This window comes from Trachypithecus francoisi, unplaced genomic scaffold, assembly GCF_009764315.1.
Source record: "Trachypithecus francoisi isolate TF-2019V2 unplaced genomic scaffold, Tfra_2.0 Lachesis_group0, whole genome shotgun sequence".
Classification (NCBI taxonomy): Eukaryota; Metazoa; Chordata; class Mammalia; order Primates; family Cercopithecidae; genus Trachypithecus; species Trachypithecus francoisi.
In genome coordinates, this window is record NW_022681453.1 from 134896674 (window position 1) to 134917233 (window position 20560).

The 20560-nt window shown below is 43.0% G+C and overlaps 1 protein-coding gene and 1 non-coding gene across 4 annotated transcripts in view; one reads left to right on the forward strand and one right to left on the reverse strand.

The window, feature by feature from the left end:
* ITGA9 (integrin subunit alpha 9) overlaps positions 1 to 20560 on the forward strand; it is a 422798-nt gene that overhangs the window by 128446 nt on the left and 273792 nt on the right. The gene's annotated exons all lie outside the window — the stretch shown is intronic.
* Positions 9958 to 10020, reverse strand: LOC117084659. Its single transcript, XR_004437571.1, has one exon. It is a non-coding gene; the product is annotated as a U7 small nuclear RNA (small nuclear RNA).

Below are 20560 nucleotides of genomic sequence, written 5' to 3' on the forward strand. Positions count from 1 at the left end.
TTTGGGTGGGGACACAGCCAAACCATATCATGTGGTTAGAGTTGAGGGAAGGAGAGAACATTCCAGGGATCGGAAATAGCACATGCAAAGGTCCTGTGGCATGGCCTTTATATGTAAAGGAGATATTGATAAACCTTGGTATGAAAGACTATAGGTTTCTGGGTGCAAAGTGATGGCTGAGAATGAAGCTGAATTAGACTTGGCCACCAGCTTACTTTGCTGTTGGCAGAATGTTGGTACAGATTGAGCATCCTTAATCTGAAAATCTGAAATCTGAAATGCCCCAAAATCTGAAACTTTTTGAGTGCTGACATGACACCACAAGTGGAAATTCTACACCTTACCTCATGTGATGAGTCACAGTCAAAACTTTATTTCATGCCCAAAATTATTTCAAATTTGTATAAAATTACCTTTATAGGCTATGTGTAGAAGGTGTGTGTAAACATAAATGAATATCAAGCTTAGCTTTGAGTCCCATCCTCAAAATATCTCTTTATTATATGGAGATATTTCAAAATCTGAAAAAATCTAAAATCTGAAAGACTTCCGGTCCCTCACATTTCAATTAAGGGATATGCAACGTGTACTTCTGCAGCTGCTTTGAGAATGCATATCATTGAATAATGTTAGTGGGAGGTTTTAAACTATTTGAAGATCATACAACTGTGAGAGCCCAGCTCCCCTGAAATAGGTAGGGTTGGTCAGTGATTTTTGCCACACACCAAAGCAGCTGCCTTGGTCCCTCAGAGCCCCGGCATTTCTGCCCTGGGTTTGGCCACCCCTGACCTTGCCTGACTTCTCATGGATGCAGCAAAGACCCAGTAGGATGCACCTCTCAAGTGGTTGGCAGCTTTTGCTGGACAGCTTTAGAGTCCTGTGGGTTATTCTAGTTGTTGCTATTCTTAAATTTTGAGTGTCCAAAAGATTCATGAATTGTATCTCAGCTGGGTGGGACCCTTTGGGAGAGAAGTGGGGGAATAATGCAGTCATTAATTGCAAAGAGGAGTTTGGGGACCAGGTTGTCTTATAGGTTTATTTTGAACAACAGATAGGCTTGATATTGCTGGAAGTGGATGGATTTGGGTTGCCTCTGTCTAGCAGGTGGCTTCCTTTTCCAGTGTGTTGCCCACTGGTCTCATCTGTCAGACTCACTTGAGAGTATTTCATTATTCATCTAATAAAAGAGTATGTGGGATTCCCAGAGGAGGAGGATCTACTTCTGTACTTGACCTGGGTGAGGACCACTGGGAACATTTGCACCTTTCACTGTGGCAAACTTTGACATGTGAGAGTTTCCAGAAATACAGAGATTCTTATTTTAATCCTTTTTCTTTTTAACTGCAGAAGGAAAATAATATTGGGATAGAATAACTGCAGGGAGTAGAGAGATGAGAAAACATTAGAAAAAATAGTACAGAAGTAGAGCTGGATGAGAATCCAAGTTATGAGAACCTACTGATGAGAGACATACAGAAATAAAAAGCCCAAATTCAGGGTTCTAAATCAGGGCTCAGATGAGGCTGTTTGTATTGCATGGTAGAAATATATCCAGGAACAGTGGGCCTTTTATAAATTAAGCCTGCCATTCTCCAATTGCTTAAGACACTGAGGCCCATCAGGCCAGAAACATATGATCCACTTTTTCTGAGAAGGAACTTTCACTTTAGGAGTGGTAATTTAGAAGAGAAGAACAGGTCCACTGGATAGTCCCTTATGGGAGGCATCTCAGCAGAGGCCCTTTTGCGGGACAGGAGGGATTGCATAGCAATACTGCATGCCCAGAGTTGTTGTTCCCAGGCTAGGGTCCAACTCAGGGCAGGGAGGTCTACTGGAGGCAGCGTATCACACACTGGTTGTCCAAGAGATGGAGAGAGAGTGCAAAATCTGAGCTGTGCTTATGGGAAACTCAGAGTCTCACAAAACTACACCTGTGCTGCCCGTGGTTTATGTTTAATAAATGAAATGATGATTAAGATAAGACAACTGGACAAAAAGGCTGGGCCGTCTTGGGTAGGTATTGAGTAGGAAGTGATTCAAGTGGCCAGACACGCTGTCTGGACATTAGCTGAAAGTGGGGCTGGACACGATGAACTAGAGCCCTCTTGTGGTCCCATCATTCAGGCCTGTGGCTTTCATTTGAGACCAGTGGTTCTTAAAGTTCTGCAGGTATCAGGATCACCTGGAGGACTTGCTAAAGCACAAATTACTTGGCCTCACCCCAGCGTTTCTGATTCAGTGGGTCTGGGTCTGGGGCTAGGAGTGCATTTCTAAGCACTTTCTGGAGATACTGATGCTGCTGGTCCTGGGACCACACTCTGAGATACAGTAATCTAGACCACAAAGGAGGTCTGGATCCTGGGGAGGGAATCTGCTTTCTGCTTTCCTAGGCACTAGGAAGGCAAGGAGATACTTGGGGCTGGAAGGTGGCAGGGGAGCATGGAAGGGAGGAGTCCTTGTCCGTCATGTCTCACCATCTGAGGACCTGTCATCCTTTATTCATCCTGCCCTTCTGCTTGCTGTCAGTCTCAGAAATTCCAAAAGACAGCTTATGACCCTGCATTTTTGGTTAAAGAAAGAAGGAAACTGAACTGTCTGCTCTGTGAATTCTGGGCTACTGAGGATCATGGGGATTTTGTAAATTATTTTGGTAGCCTGTTGAGTTTTGTCTCGGGATTTCAGCAGAATCCAAGACATGTGACATGGACCATTAACATTGAGCTGCCACCTCCTGGATCCTGCCCTGTAAACATGCCCGGGGGTCTCTGAGGATGGACGTGTGTCCTTCACACACCAAGTGTGTTAGAGACAACGGAAAGCATTGTTTTTTTCCTGTGTTCTGGTGAAAGTCTTTTCTTTCTTTCCCTTGTGTTTCTTCGAGGGAGCTTGAGTGGCAGGATTATTATTAAGAGTACTTTTTAAGTTCCCAACAATTAGATAGGAAATGAACAGAATGGGAGTTCACATTTTACCCTCAAGAAAATGACCTTAGGAAGGCCTAAGAAAATGACCTTAGGAAGGGGTGGTTAGGAGCATGGCCTGGATTTGGAATCCCTGGATTGGGAATCCTTGTTTTGTCACTTCATCACTGTGTGATCTTAAGCCAGTGATGTGACCGCCCTGTACTTCAGTCTCCTCACCTGTAAAGTTGGGATAATACTAGAACATATTTAGTAGGATTGCTGTAAGGACCAAATAAGATCATACAGCTCATGCAATTAGAAATGGACCCATCACTTACAGAAAGAAGGCAGTACATTTTAGTTCTTACTGTAAGACTGAGACATCCAAAGACATCTCATTACTGTAAAGTGTGATATTTGTGTATATATTTTTTAAGGAATATAATCCTTAGTTTTCCTACCTACTCAAGGTTATGTTTTGTAGATGCTAACAGTAGTGTACATTCTAGAGAAAATCAGCTGTAGGGAGGAAAATGGTGTAGTTCTAAAATTCTTTTTTTTTTTTTTAAATAGAAAGTTTCTTATTTTATTTTATTTAATTAATTAATTAATTAATTAATTTTTATTTATTTATTTTTTTATTATACTTTAAGTTCTAGGGTACATGTGCATAACGTTTATATCATGTATAACTCCGCAATGCAATCCCTCCCTCCTCCCCCCTCCCCTGATAGGCCCCAGTGTGTGATGTTCCCCTTCCCGAGTCCAAGTGATCTCATTGTTCAGTTCCCACCTATGAGTGAGAACATGCAGTGTTTGGTTTTCTGTTCTTGTGATAGTTTGCTAAGAATGATGGTTTCCAGCTGCATCCATGTCCCTACAAAGGACGCAAACTCATCCTTTTTGATGGCTGCATAGTATTCCATGGTGTATATGTGCCACATTTTCTTAATCCAGTCTGTCACAGATGGACATTTGGGTTGATTCCAAGTCTTTGCTATTGTAAATAGTGCTGCAATAAACATACGTGTGCATGTGTCTTTGTAGTAGAGTAATTTATAATCCTTGGGTATATACCCAGTAGTGGGATGGCTGGGTCATATGGTACATCTAGTTCTAGATCCTTGAGGAATCGCCATACTGTTTTCCATAATGGTTGAACTAGTTTACAATCCCACCAACAGTGTAAAAGTGTTCCTATTTCTCCACATCCTCTCCAACATCTATTGTTTCCTGACTTCTTAATGATTGCCATTCTAACTGGTGTGAGATGGTATCTCATTGTGGTTTTGATTTGCATTTCTCTGATGGCGAGTGATGACGAGCATTTTTTCATGTGTCTGTTGGCTGTATGGATGTCTTCTTTTGAGAAATGTCTGTTCATATCCTTTCCCCACTTTTTGATGGGGTTGTTTGTTTTTTTCTTGTATATTTGTTTGAGTTCTTTGTAGATTCTGGATATTAGCCCTTTGTCAGATGAGTAGGTTGCAAAAATTTTCTCCCATTCTGTAGGTTGCCTGTTCACTCTGATGGTAGTTTCTTTTGCTGTGCAAAAGCTCTTTAGTTTAATGAGATCCCATTTGTCAATTTTGGCTTTTGCTGCCGTTGCTTTTGGTGTTTTAGACATGAAGTCCTTGCCCATGCCTATGTCCTGAATGGTACTACCTAGATTTTCTTCTAGGGTTTTTATGGTATTAGGTCTAACATTTAAGTCTCTAATCCATCTTGAATTAATTTTCATATAAGGGGTAAGGAAAGTTTCAGCTTTCTACTTATGGCTAGCCAATTTTCCCAGCACCATTTATTAAATAGGGAATCCTTTCTCCATTTCTTGTTTTTGTCAGGTTTGTCAAAGATCAGATGGCTGTAGATGTGTGGTATTATTTCTGAGGACTCTGTTCTGTTCCATTGGTCTATTTCTCTGTTGTGGTACCAATACCATGCTGTTTTGGTTACTGTAGCCTTGTAGTATAGTTTGAAGTCAGGTAGCGTGACGCCTCCAGCTTTGTCCTTTTGACCTAGGATTGTCTTGGCAATGCGGGCTCTTTTTTGGTTCCATATGAACTTTAAAGCAGTTTTTTCCAATTCTGTGAAGAAAGTCATTGGTAGCTTGATGGGGATGGCATTGAATCTATAAATAACCTTGGGCAGTATGGCCATTTTCATGATATTGATTCTTCCTATCCATGAGCATGGTATGTTCTTCCATTTGTTTGTGTCCTCTTTTATTTCACTGAGCAGTGGTTTGTAGTTCTCCTTGAAGAGGTCCTTTACATCCCTTGTAAGCTGGATTCCTAGGTATTTTATTCTCTTTGAAGCAATTGTGAATGGAAGTTCATTCCTGATTTGGCTCTCTGCTTGTCTGTTACTGGTGTATAAGAATGCTTGTGATTTTTGCACATTAATTTTGTATCCTGAGACTTTGCTGAAGTTGCTTATCAGCTTAAGGAGATTTTGGGCTGAGACGATGGGGTTTTCTAAATATACAATCATGTCATCTGCAAACAGGGACAATTTGACTTCTTCTTTTCCTAACTGGATACCCTTTATTTCTTTCTCTTGCCTGATTGCCCTAGCCAGAACTTCCAACACTATGTTGAATAGGAGTGGTGAGAGAGGGCATCCCTGTCTTGTGCCAGTTTTCAAAGGGAATTTTTCCAGTTTTTGCCCATTCAGTATGATATTAGCTGTGGGTTTGTCGTAAATAGCTCTTATTATTTTGAGGTACGTTCCATCAATACCGAATTTATTGAGCGTTTTTAGCATAAAGGGCTGTTGAATTTTGTCAAAAGCCTTTTCTGCATCTATTGAGATAATCATGTGGTTCTTGTCTTTGGTTCTGTTTATATGCTGGATTACGTTTATTGATTTGCGAATGTTGAACCAGCCTTGCATCCCAGGGATGAAGCCCACTTGATCATGGTGGATAAGCTTTTTGATGTGCTGCTGAATCCGGTTTGCCAGTATTTTATTGAGAATTTTTGCATCGATGTTCATCAGGGATATTGGTCTAAAATTCTCTTTTTTTGTTGTGTCTCTGCCAGGCTTTGGTATCAGGATGATGTTGGCCTCATAAAATGAGTTAGGGAGGATTCCCTCTTTTTCTATTGATTGGAATAGTTTCAGAAGGAATGGTACCAGCTCCTCCTTGTACCTCTGGTAGAATTCAGCTGTGAATCCATCTGGTCCTGGACTTTTTTTGGTTGGTAGGCTATTAATTATTGCCTCAATTTCAGAGCCTGTTATTGGTCTATTCAGGGATTCAACTTCTTCCTGGTTCAGTCTTGGGAGAGTGTAAGTGTCCAGGAAATTATCCATTTCTTCTAGATTTTCTAGTTGATTTGCGTAGAGGCATTTATAGTATTCTCTGATGGTTGTTTGTATTTCTGTGGGGTCGGTGGTGATATCCCCTTTATCATTTTTTATTGCGTCTATTTGATTCTTCTCTCTTTTCTTCTTTATTAGTCTTGCTAGCGGTCTGTCAATTTTGTTGATCTTTTCAAAAACCAACTCCTGGATTCATTGATTTTTTGGAGGGTTTTTTGTGACTCTCTCTCCTTCAGTTCTGCTCTGATCTTAGTTATTTCTTGCCTTCTGCTAGCTTTTGAATGTGTTTGCTCTTGTTCTCTAGTTCTTTTAATTGTGATGTTAAAGTGTCAATTTTAGATCTTTCCTGCTTTCTCTTGTGGGCATTTAGTGCTATAAATTTCCCTCACACACTGCTTTAAATGTGTCCCAGAGATTCTGGTATGTTGTATCTTTGTCTCATTGGTTTCAAAGAACATCTTTATTTCTGCTTTCATTTCGTTATGTACCCAGTAGTCATTCAGGAGCAGGTTGTTCAGTTTCCATGTAGTTGAGCGGTTTTGATTGAGTTTCTTAGTCCTGAGTTCTAGTTTGATTGCACTGTGGTCTGAGAGACAGTTTGTTATATTTCTGTTCTTGTACATTTGCTGAGGAGTGCTTTACTTCCAATTATGTGGTCAATTTTGGAATAAGTGTGATGTGGTGCTGAGAAGAATGTATATTCTGTTGATTTGGGGTGGAGAGTTCTATAGATGTCTATTAGGTCCGCTTGGTGCAGAGATGAGTTCAATTCCTGGATATCCTTGTTAACTTTCTGTCTCGTTGATCTGTCTAATGTTGACAGTGGAGTGTTGAAATCTCCCATTATTATTGTATGGGAGTCTAAGTCTCTTTGTAGGTCTCTAAGGACTTGCTTTATGAATTGGGTGCTCCTGTATTGGGTGCATATATATTTAGGAGAGTTAGCTCTTCCTGTTGAATTGATCCCTTTACCATTATGTAATGGCCTTCTTTGTCTCTTTTGATCTTTGATGGTTTAAGTCTGTTTTATCAGAGACTAGGATTGCAACCCCTGCTTTTTTTGTTCTCCATTTGCTTGGTAGATCTTCCTCCATCCCTTTATTTTGAGCCTATGTATGTCTCTGCATGTGAGATGGGTCTCCTGAATACAGCAGACTGATGGGTCTTGACTCTTTATCCAGTTTGCCAGTCTGTGTCTTTTAATTGGAGCATTTAGTCCATTGACATTTAAGGTTAATATTGTTATGTGTGAACTTGATCCTGTCATTATGATATTAACTGGTTATTTTGCTCATTAGTTGATGCAGTTTCTTCCTAGCCTCGATGGTCTTTACATTTTGGCATGTTTTTGCAATGGCTGGTACCGGTTGTTCCTTTCCATGTTTAGGGCTTCCTTCAGGGTCTCTTGTAAGGCAGGCCTGGTGGTGACAAAATCTCTAAGCATTTGCTTATCTGTAAAGGATTTTATTTCTCCTTCACTGATGAAACTTAGTTTGGCTGGATATGAAATTCTGGTTGAAAATTCTTTTCTTTAAGAACGTTGAATATTGGCCCCCACTCTCTTCTGGCTTGTAGAGTTTCTGCCAAGAGATCTGCTGTTAGTCTGATGGGCTTCCCTTTGTGGGTAACCCGACCTTTCTCTCTGGCTGCCCTTAAGATTTTTTCCTTCATTTCAACTTTGGTGAATCTGGCAATTATATGTCTTGGAGTTGCTCTTCTGGAGGAGTATCTTTGTGGCGTTCTCTGTATTTCCTGAATTTGAATGTTGGCCTGCCCTACTAGGTTGGGGAAGTTCTCCTGGATGATATCCTGAGGAGTGTTTTCCAACTTGGTTCCATTTTCCCCTCACTTTCAGGCACCCCAATCAGACGTAGATTTGGTCTTTTTACATAATCCCATACTTCTTGCAGGCTTTGTTCATTTCTTTTTCTTCTTTTTTCTTTTGGTTTCTCTTCTCGCTTCATTTCATTCATTTGATCCTCAATCGCTGATACTCTTTCTTCCAGTTGATCGAGTCGGTTACTGAAGCTTGTGCATTTGTCACGTATTTCTCGTGTCATGGTTTTCATCTCTGTCATTTCGTTTATGATCTTCTCTGCATTAATTAGTCTAGCTGTCAATTCTTCCACTCTTTTTTCAAGATTTTTAGTTTCTTTGCGCTGGGTACGTAATTCCTCCTTTAGCTCTGAGAAGTTTGATGGACTGAAGCCTTCTTCTCTCATCTCGTCAAAGTCATTCTCTGACCAGCTTTGATCCGTTGCTGGCGATGGGCTGCGCTCCTTTGCAGGGGGAGATGTGCTCTTATTTTTTGAATTTCCAGCTTTTCTGCCCTGCTTCTTCCCCATCTTTGTGGTTTTATCTGTCTCTGGTCTTTGATGACGGTGACGTACTGATGGGGTTTTGGTGTAGGTGTCCTTCCTGTTTGATAGTTTTCCGTCTGACAGTCAGAAGGACTGTCTGTTGGTCTGTTGGAGATTGCTTGAGGTCCACTCCAGACCCTGTTTGCCTGGGTATCAGCAGCAGAGGTTGCAGAAGATAGAATATTGCTGAACAGCGAGTGTACCTGTCTGATTCTTCCTTTGGAAGTTTCCTCTCAGGGATGACTCCACCCTGTGAGGTGTGGGGTGTCAGACTGCCCCTAGTGGGGGATGTCTCCCAGCTAGGCTACTCAGGGGTCAGGGACCCACCTGAGCAGGCAGTCTGTCCGTTCTGGGATCTCAACCTCCGCGTTGGGAGATCCACGGCTCTCCCCAAAGCTGTCAGACAGAGTCGTTTGCCTCTGCACCGGCCCCCGCTGCTTTCCCTATTGGACCTCAGCTGTGGGCTGTCCCCAGAGGTGGAGTCTACAGAGACAGGCAGGTTTCCTTGAGCTGCTGTGAGCTGCACCCAGTTCGAGCTTCCCAGCGGCTTTGTTTACCTACTTAAGCCTCAGCAATGGCGGGCGCCCCTCCCCGAGCCTCGCTGCTACCTTGCGGATAGATCGCCGCAGACTGCTGTGTTAGCAGTGAGGGAGGCTCCGTGGGCGTGGGACCCTCCCGGCCAGGTGTGGGATATATTCTCCTGGTGTGCCTGTTTCCTTAAAGCGCAGTATTGGGGTGGGAGTTACCCGATTTTCCAGGTGTTATGTGTCTCAGTTCCCCTGGCTAGGAAAACGGATTTCCTTCCCCCTTGCGCTTCCAGGTGAGGCGATGCCTCGCCCTGCTTCAGCTCACGCTGGTCAGGCTGCAGCAGCTGACCAGCACCGATTGTCCGGCACTCCCTAGAGAGATGACCCCAGTACCTCAGTTGAAAATGCAGAAATCACCGGTCTTCTGTGTCACTCACGCTGGGAGTTGGAGACTGGAGCTGTTCCTATTCAGCCATCTTGCTCCGCCCCCCCTAAAATTCTTTAAGCCTCGTTTAATTTTTTACTTGTTACTGCTTTCATCATCACCTCTCACTCTAATTTTCCAATAAGCCTGAAAAGCATAATGGAGTCATAAATCATGTCTGTAAAATGAAGATGTATATGACTTTGATAAGACCTCACATGTGATGTTAATAACAATACCTTACATACCTGGCCTCACACTTTACGTAAACTGTCCCATTTAATCCCTGCAGTGGTCTCATTAGCTTCTGTTAGTCCCATTTTACAGTTTGTACAGTGGAGACTTCAGAGAAGTAACTGGCCGAGGCTCCACAGGCGATTAATGACAGAGCTGGGATTTTTTTGTGGAGGGGCAGGGGAGACTTTTCTGGTAAAGACCAGAAAACCTGCTAGACAAATTCTAAAAGAACCGTAACACTCAGAACTGGGATTTTAACTTCATCTGCTGCTTCAGGGACCACCTTGTTCCCAGTATGTTTAAACACCTGGCTGGTTTTTCACTTTGGGCTCTCATTCAGATTTATGATTCTGTTTATTGAGAGTTGATGTCCCAGTTACTCTAGCTCTGTAACAAATTACTCCAAAACTTGGGGCTGTGAAATAATCATTTTACTTTGCTCGTGGATTCTGTGGGTTATTAATACTCAGTGTTCCATGACATCCGAGGCCTCAGCAGGGGAGATTCAACCGCAGGAGCTAGAGCCACCTGGGGTGTCTTTGCCCACATGTCCCACAGGTGCATGGTTGGGACAGGGACCTCAGATGGGTTGTCAGCCAGAACACCTACGTGTGGCCTCTCTTTGTGGTCTCTCTGCCTGGGCTGACTTGGGTTTCCTCAGAGCATGGCAACCTGATTCCTAGTGAGATTTCTGAGAGTGCAGTGAAGGTGCCTGGCACTTCTATGATCTAGCAATAGCTTCAAGGAAGGAAATGTATTTTTACATTGAAAGAAGAGAATATGAGCCATGTGTGCCAGGTACGGGGAGCCACCTGTGAAAATTCTGAGTAGAGGCTTAGGTCAGTGTGGACACAATGGCGGGAGTGGACAAGGACAAGGGATGCTGGGTCATGCATTCACCCTACAAATATTCCATCTGTCTCTGAGCTAGGCAGAATGAGCAGGGCACCAATCTAGTGGCTCTTCTGGATAATCACTTCACATGGGAAGCCTAGGACTCCATATTATGTTCTCATCCCTTTGAAAATTTGACCCTTTAAAGATTTATTTATTTTTAGCTTAGGCCTTTAAAGTCCCATATACTATCTAAAAAGGGAAAAGTTCATCCCAGTCAATGTCCTGTCTTGCTTATGTTTAAGTCGGATGGGAAGAAAAAAAATCCACACCAGGAGAAGATTGGTTGTAAAAGTTTATTTTACATTTATGTGAAGTTTATTTTTGGTCCTGATATTCTTCATAGGGTAGATATTTCTTTTAAGACTGTTAATAGTGTATTTCCTTTTTATTTGCCACTCCCCACCAAAATAAACCCTCCTTTATTTTTGAATCAGCTCCATATCTTCAGAACGTCCAACTTTAAATAATGGTTGGAGACGCTCCAGGTTAAGTAGAGAGTAAAATCCTATTGCTTTCTGACCTTTGGGTTAGGATCAAGTGTGGTGTAATAAAATATCAGTCCCAAGAGTCACCTTTGCTGATTTTTTTCCTATTATTCTTTCCTGTTATTCCATATTCATGCAGGTCTTGCAGCCAAGGATTGTTACATTAAGATCCAATCTGAAATTAAAACTTATGGCTTTAACCAATAAGCTATAAAGCTGTTGAACTCCCACTGGGATGTGGTTACCTTTTCCTAAACTTCCTGAGTTGTCTCCTTTTAGCCCCACAGTTGATTTCTTATTGAGCCTTTGGAAAGTTCCTTGCCGTTTCACAGCCATTTCCCGTCAGAGTGGGGAATATTGACTATGCAAACCACTTAAGGTCACAGGCGCCGCAGCTGTGTTCCTGCTTTGCAGAAGGGGGGTTTCTTTGGGTGGGGCTGTGCTCAACCCTTCCGGATGGTGAAAGTCTGAGGTCACACTGAGAGAGCAGGTCCATGTTGGGACTGGGGCTCCAGCAGGATCAGAACAACTTCACCCAGACTTCTGGAGCTGGAACTCATTCTCAGAACATTCCAGAAGACCCTGCCCTGGAATTGCTTTCAAGGGTCTTTTTCATTTGTGTACAGAATATATTTCCTTGGAGGTAGCTTTGCTAAAGGCCCCTTGAGCCAAGGGTAATAGGGTGGGAGCAGCTATACACAGTTGCATTTCAGTGTTTGATGATAAAATGATGTCCATTGGTGAGCATCTTGGTGGTGAGGAAGTTTACACGACCACAGCTGCTTCTCACCCCAAGGTGCCTCTGCCCTGTGCTGCTGGTGCCACTCACCCTAGGGCACCTGCTTGGCAGTAGCAGATTCTGGATTGTCCTATTTTCTGGTTTGGGGGCTGCAGAGTGCTGCAAGGAGGAGGAGTCCCAGATCACCGGTTGACCTTCAGCGGGCGTTTAACAGCATATTCCACCAGGCGCTCACCTACTAGTGTTTTGTTCAGGCTGCTGTGTAACTTTGCCTTTCTCTGCTGTCTCCTATTTAAGGGTAAATAAAGGTAGTGAGAGTCACAAAAATAACATCAATGATGGCAACTAGTGTTTCCTGAGTGCTGACTATACCCAGGCACCATTCTAAACTCTTTACCCAAGTTGTCTCTGCTAGTCCTCACCACAGCCCTGTGAAGTGTATGCTGTTATACACCCATGAAGAAACTGCGACTGTGAAAGGAAAGCAGCTCTGCCCAAGGTGTTATAAGCAGAGAGCTCTGAGACAGGACCCACGCCCAGTTTGTGTTGACTGGGGACTCAATACTCAATGCTCTTACTCTTTGACTGTTTTGTTGAATGCCCAGGTCATCCTGGTCGAAGGGAGACAGTGAGCCGGGTGAAAAAGGATGGCTACAGATGCATGGCTGCATGGCTGTGCATCATCCACCCTGGAGTATCTGCTTGCCAAAAATGGAGCTACCTGCAAAATGCTTTGAGCACTGTGGAAACAAGTCATTACAACTGAAAACATTTATTATTCTGATAATAGGTCAAGATTTTCATAATTGAATTTTAGGGCGCTAATTTTAGACTTTCTGAAAATCAGTCTCAAGAAACAAAACCTGGAGTCAAGTAAAAGGATGCTTTTGGAACTGATGATTCTCAGAAGAAGCCATGAAGGGCTCGGCTGTACCCCCGGGAAAGCTCACTGGCCAGCAGCCTGGAGCCAGTGGAGCTTCAGGTGGCTTTAATTCTTCCCTGGATGCTGCTGGTCTCCAGGGACACAGGGGTAAGCAGGTCACCATCCTTGTCCTCAAGGGCCTCATCCTCCAGGGAGGACATAGCTGGTAATGACAAGATGTGAGCCAGCGCCTTCTCGCAGCTGGGTACACAGGGCTAGGGGAGCTGAGAGGAGAAAAGGATGAATTTGGCCTTGGCCTGGAGCAGCCTTTTAATAGAAACACTCATAACTTTCCTGCAGATGCACTTCCTGTGAATGAGGAGTCTTGGTATATTTTTTTCTTTAATAAGAGAAAACCAGGCTTTTGATGAATAATTTATATGTCAATGTTGGGATCTTCATTTTGTTATGAAGGATTTCAGTTACAACAGTGTGAGGTGGGTGGTCAGGAAACATTCCCCCGGGCTCACTTTTTGCTTAGAAGAGTCCTGATGGAGAGGTTGAGGTGGGAAGAGAGTGAGGGGGAAGACTCCATGGAGCATGACAGGCGTGCTATGCCTGCCTCAGCCAAGCATGGAGGTCCCGACCATAATTTGTTTTTGAGACAGGATCTGGCTTATTGCCCAGGCTGGAATGCAGTGGTGCAATCTTGGCTCACTGCAACCTCCGCCTGCCCGGCTCAAGCCATCCTCCCTTAGCCTCCCAAGTACCTGGGACTACAGGCGCGCACCACCATGCCTGCCTAATTTTTTGCATTTTTTGTAGAGACAGGGGTTTTGCCATGTTGCTCAGGCTGGTCTCGAACTCAAGTAATCCACCTACCTCGGCCTCCCAAAGTGCTGGGGTTACAGGCATGAGCCACCACACTCCACCTCCAACCACAATTCTTGTTTTAAAAAATGAAAATAGAGTGAAACAGAAATGGTAGAATCAAGTCACCTTGCTCATTCAGAGCCATGTGCAGCTAGGACACCATGACCCCTTCCCCTCAGGACCCATTCTAGGGGTCGTCCAGTCCTTGGGCTCTGTTCCTCTGATGTGGGGTAGGTGGTCAGCGGGGCTGGGAAGAACAGAAAGATGAGGGCCACATCCACAAAAGTCATTTCCTTCCTGTGGTACAGCCGTGACACCACCCTGTGGATGAATGGGGATTCCCATGTTTGCTAGTTATATATGGCTGAACCCTTCAGCCTTTCTGCCCCACTTCCAGTTTCTTCCTTGGGTGGGAATGCCTTGAGCCTCAGTTAATTGTTTGAGTTTTCTTGAGTATAAAAGGAATCCTGGCTGGGCATTGAGTGAATACAATCATAAAACCCAAATGATGCTGTTGACGTCATCTGAGCCGAGAGTGGTGTTGGCACCTTCATAGCTAACATCAAGTGGATCTCCAAGCCCAAACACTAACAGTGGAACCAGCTATTGCTGCTTCCGGTGTATCATCCAAACGGGTTTTCCCAGCCATCTTCTGGTGCATTTCTAACATACCCTTAAAAGGCATAAAGAAGTGGCATAGATGATGGCTGGAGAGATTAAGTTCTTTCTGGTGGCTTCTTTAATTTTGGAATAACCAGCCTTCCTTCAGCCCCCCTACATGCATTAGAAACTTCTCCTGGACTGTTTTTGTTCTGTTTTTAGTTAGGTTTTGGTACAAGAGGAGCAATTAATAAAACCTTCCATTTCCACATCTACTGTGAAACTCCGTGACTTCTTCCCATGTGATGATGGCTAAGTGCGGAGAACATGTGAAATTTAAGTAGATTTGTGGAAACAGAAACACATTTTTATTTAGTTGTGAGCGTCACTTGGAGTATAAATAGAGCCCTTTATGATTCGTGTGTTGGTCTTTCTTCCTGGAGGGCTTCAGTATTATCTCATGCTGTCATCTTTATGTTGTATTGGAAAAATCTGAGATTCTTTTTCCCTTGGTCATTATTTCCTTTTTTAAAAATAATGTAGTTTTAAAGAATTCTTGTTATTTAATCTCAAGCCCAAACATGGTTTCTAGTGAGGAAATGATACTTAATAAAGTTTGATAATTTTAGTTCCAGAAAGAATTGTTTTGAGGGGTGGGAGGCTGCAGTTGAGAGGTACAAGAAATGTTTAATGAGGGGAAGACACTCTACTGTGGTTCCATTTGCTCGTTGAAAACTTGTGTTTTGTTGAAAGAAGGGTTTGATGTTGGAAGTTTTAAGTGTACTACGTGATGTTGCTAAAGTTTAGTTCATTGCTGGGAAGTTTTGGATGAGCTAATTTCATAACGATTTATGTGCCTTATGGGCCAGTGTGGGGTAAGGGATGGAGAAACTTAACTCCTTCGGAAGGGTCTTCGTCCCTAGAGGGATATGGAATGACCCCTGCTTTTTGGTGGGAAACGTAAAGGCCAGTCAGCTTTTGGATGAATTTTCAAGGAAGACAACAGCTGTCCGTCTTCAGTCTTGACTTGCCACTCTCTTAAGGAGTTCCTTCCTTTCACCCATCTTTTGCTCCCCATGGCTTGGCCATGCCACAGTGGTCCCTCGGCTTCAACAGTCTTGCTTACTTACATCTACTAACTGGGCAAGAGAGACCATTTTCCCATTGTGCCTGGATCACCACTCTGATTTGGATTTAGATGGGATCAGGAATTTTTTTGGGAATCCTTTTGGCCTTAAACAAAATAATGATGAGATAAATCTGCCTCCCATAAGTCATAATCTCAGCAGGCTCCTGGCAAGTCCCTAACTATTTCTGTGTCCAGGTCCCCAAGAGGGCTACCGGGAAAACTTCATCATGGTGGGAGGGAAGAAAGAAGGTAAAGTCCTAAGATGTTTGCTTCCTATTCCTTGTAAGGTTTAGCCATGTATAGTCATGTGCCAGTCACCCAGGGCTGAGAAAGGGGAGCAAGCAGAGAGGGAGAGGAGGAAGAAGCCAAATGAGATGGTTTGTAATTGATTAGTGGAAGTTAAATCATGTTAAGGATAGGAGGCTTGTGCCCTCCATCATGATTTAGTATCTCATCCTTCCCAAGAGAGATTTTGAGAACCTGTCCTCTGGTATCTGGGAAATGGCCTCCCCAGCAGTGTGCATAGCCCCAGGGAAGCCCTCTCATCAGCCCATCCTTCTCTTGACTTCTCTCCTGATGGTCACATGGTGCCACCACTCTTTCAAGCCAAGTCAAATTGCATGTAGCAGAAAACCCAAATAAGTGTATGCAGTAGAGGTTTATTGTTCTTACACAGAAGTAATTCAGCATTGGTATGGTGGCTCCATGGACATCAAGGATCAAGGATCCTTTTCTCTCTCTGTTCCACCATCCTCAGAACATGGTTTCCAGTTTCAAAGTTACCTCATGGCCCAGTGTGGCTGTTGGAGCTCCAGCCATCACATCCAAATTCCAGCTAGGAAAAAGAAGGAAGAGAGAAGATTACGAAAGAAAATTATCTCCCAGCTAACTTGTCTTTATTTGTGGAGTTTTCCTGGAAGCCTCACATTATGGTTTCTGCTTGTATCTTCTTGACTACCTCTTCTCCAGGGGTGACTAGAAATTGTCTTTTAGGTAGGCATATTGTAGATTGGAATAAAATTGAGTTTGGTTAAAAGGGAAAAGTAGAGAATAGATATTGGTTAGGCATATAGTCTCTGCCATGGTCTAGTATATATGAAGAACCTCGTGTGTGAACCTTAATATATTCTGCCAAATATTCTGTTTATAGTATCTAATCCTCCTCTCAGATTCTAAGCCATTTGGAAGCCAGGAGCTTATCCTCTCCTCTTCGTATCAACCCAGAGGCCCACATGTTGGGGTTATAGCCTATCTTTGTTCAATTGATTCAGATTCAGCTCTTGCCTCCCATATCCCTTACCATGGATATGCAGTTATAAATGATTTCTTGTTAAGCATTTTTAAAAGGTTAACTTCTTCCCAGAGAGATTTTACATAACTATCTGTTTAATGTGTTGTTAATGACAAAGAATCTAAGAGTTATCAATCGCATTGGAAAAGTAATTCTCAGCATAAAAATTAGCAGTATGGTACATATGAAGTACATACCATGTACTTCCTGATTCCAGATATTAGGAAAACAAGACAGAAGGGTTTCACCACTAGTCAGTATCAGTAGATTGTTGGGGAGAAATCTTTATGAAAAATGCCACTTTTCACTCTTTTTTTCAAGTTTGAACTGACAATGTGGAAAGATGGGAGATGTCTGAGAAAACTTGTGTCAGTACTTCGTGTTCGTAAAAGGACAGGGAATCCTGAAAATCTAGTTATGTAAATTTATGTTCCACCACAAGAAAAATTAGTGGATGGCTGGAAGGAGGGGCTTTCCCTTTTACTCTGGAAGGGAAGGAAACTCTGACAGCCGGACTTCTCAGTCAGAAAGTGTCTTTGGTGAGCCTTACCATGTGACTGGCTGATTCAGTTTGTCCACTAAGTCTCGGGAGAGGTGATGTAACCAGGGACTGCAACTTCTAGGGAGAGGGGAAAAATCACTGTTGGCCCCACCCTCTGGCACTGGAAGCTTAACAGGGCTTTGGCCCACAGCAGATGGAAGTTTGAGCTGCGTTTTGTAATTCTTTTTTAAATGTTCGCCAGAGCATCCATTGTTCTTCCTCATTTTCTCTTCTCCTCTTCCCTCCTTTTCTTCTTTATTACCTTTTCTCTTTTTTTATCCTGGATAGTCATTCTAAATCAACTCAGGTCTGACCTTTGGAAATACATACAATATTAAGGAATCCTAGGGGCTTCCTGTTGTATTTCTGTTTTTGAATTTGATTAACATGAACTAAGAGGTCGAGTAGAAAGAACTTGGACTTTGGTGTCCAAAAGACATGGGTATGAATTCTGACTCTACCATTACTGGCTCTGTGACTCTGGACGAGTTGCTTTACTTATTTTACTCTCTAGAATCTCACCTGGAACCCGAGGTTAATTCCTACTTCAAAGCGTTGTTAGGAAGATTGAACAAAATAATGTATGACGGAAAACCCAGAGAGAGGGATGAAGAGCAGAGTGTGCTGGGCAACATAGTCTAAGCCAAGAAGTTTGTATTTTATTTACAGTGCCCTGGGAAGCAGGGAAGTGACCTGATATTGTAGATATTTTCAAAAAATCACTCTGGGCCTATGGAGAGTGAATGGAGCATAGGAGTTGGAGTAGAAGCAGCCCAGCTAAGAGGCAAGAACAGTGGACAAGATGGCTGGACTAGTGTGGTCACTAGAGGGAACAGAGGGAAGCAATGAGTCTTGATAACTTTTGGAGGTAAAGACGGCAGAAATAGCTGAAGTCTTTTTTTTCTTTCTTTCTTTTTTTTTTTTTTGATACGGAGTCTTGCTCTGTCACCCAGGCTGGAGTGCAGTGACTAGATCTCAACTCACTGCAAGCTCTGCCTCCCGGGTTTATGCCATTCTCCTGCCTCAGCCTCCCAAGTAGCTGGGACTACAGGCGCCCACCACCTCGCCTGGCTAATTTTTTGTATTTTTTAGTAGAGACAGGGTTTCACTGGGTTAGCCAGGATGGTCTTGATCTCCTGACCTCATGATCCGCCCGTCTCGGCCTCCCAAAGTGCTGGGATTACAGGCTTGAGCAACCACACCTGGCAGAAATAGCTGAAGTCTTAGATGTGAAAAAGGGAGGGAAAGAGAACACTCAAACATGGATCTTAGGTTGGGGTTTGAGTGTATAATTGGTGAGGCCTGTTTGACAGTGTAGCCCAGGACTGTGCACGGGGATGCACAAGATGTTAGCTGGCTGCTGGATTCATGACTATCTGGAGGAAAGAGGGAATGCGTGTTCTTGGGCCATGTTGGATGCTGAATGCAGTGAGACAGACCCAGTTCTATTTCTTGCTTTGAAGAGATTGTGTTCCAATTATCTGCCCTGTTTAGATGGCAGCTTCAAGAATCAAGCTGGTCAGTTTTGAACAAGGTCTGGAAAGCAAGACAATGTCTCGAAAGTGTCAGGACCCCTGGTATTTACCTTGTTAACACCATAGATGAGTTTGGTGCCCTCCCTGCAGCCGTCTGCTTTAATTGTCAGAACAAAGTGAGAGCGAACTCAAAGTGGGACTTGGGATGTGCTTTGGAACTGAGCAGCATTCTCAAAGCTGGGTGCTGTAGTGGCATGACTATTACAGGTGGGGCCAGGACCCCACTTCCACAAAATTAAATTGGATACATCTGGTGGGAGGTGTTCACCTGGAAATCTGGGTCTTAAACCACTTTGAGAAACACTGTCTTGGAGGCAAGTGGCCCCTGTTCTGGTTCTTTTTCTTCCACTTTTTAAAAAGGAAATCAGTTTGGTGGCAAAATCTCCTCTTCTTTTCCATAATTCACACTACGATGGCAATTAGAGGCAGGCAGCCTCCCCTCCAAGGAGAAAGAAACCCTCCACGTGTTTTATGAGTATATTCCTAATAATGACAATAGCAGCAAACAAACGCCATAGTGGTGATTTCATACTCATGAAATTATTGTCATGGAGTTAGAGCCTAGATAAAAGTCTTTGGCAAGTCTCTAAAGCATATTTCAAGAGAAAAAGAGAGGTCAGAATTTATAGAATCTAAAAATAGCAGTTGAAGTGCAGCTGTGTTTAGCTTGTTAGAGAACCTGTTGAGTCAAGATGGGCAGGGGATTTTATTTCTCCGGCCCTGAGGTCATTTGTCTTGTTTAAGAAGGGGCAGCAAACATTTCCAAATAGGGATTGATTTTTAAGGGGAGGAAGATGGCTGAATGTATATGGTATTTCTTGTTTTCTACTCTTACTCTTCCTACCTCCAACCCCATTCCAAATTTCCTCTTAAGAAAAGGAAGGAGAGTTTGTTTTTCTCAGTTAAGTAGTGACTGCCTAGATGGCAGGATTTTGGATGGTAGTGATGATGTTACTTATTGATGGCACATTTGGTGACTCCTAGTCCAAGGAGTGGTGGGGGTAGACTAACTATTTGGTCTTAGTGGGTTATGTACAATCCCATTAAGTTGAAGGAATAAACCCTTAGTTGGAGAAATAACAGTGTGACTTCTCCAAGACCGATTGGCTGATTTTTGGACCCTCTTTGTCCCATTTCTAGTCAGGGATAGTGTCTTACTCCTGTTCCAGAACCCATAAAAGATGTCTGTCCCACTTCTAGCCTAAGCAGTCCTCAAGCCTCTATACTTAACATTGGAATGTCACCATCTTAAAACTTGTCAACCAGTAGGCCTTCAAGCCTCCTGCCCTTTAATATTTATTGAAACCTTGGTGAAAATGAATTCTGTTTATGGTGAAGCATGTGAAGTTATTGCCATCCATTAGTTTGTAGGCCAGAGTTTGAAAACTAGTGGCCCACAGGCTGAGTCTTCCTCACCGTCATGCTTTGCTTGCCTAGCACAGTGTTAACCTATACAATTGCCAATATTGGAAAACTGGGATACTTTGTTTATAAATCTTTATTTCTGGATTCTCCTGGGTTGCTCTAAGATATATTATTGGTTTAGATTTCTTTTTTGGAGAGGTGTCCCCAGACTGCTGTGCACAGGTCCTTGTCCTCCCAGAGTAGCTTACCTGTGGGTCATGATGAGAAACAGCCACTGTATTTTCTTTGAGGATAATAAGAAAGGGTTTAAATAAATTGTTTGTTGAGCACCTAAAAAACATATGCATGTGCATGATGAGTGTCTTGTAAGCATTAGCTATTATTGTTATCATCATCATCATCATCATCATCATCATCATCATGTTCAATGTATTTTCTGTTGAGGGTTCTGTTAAGGACATTGTT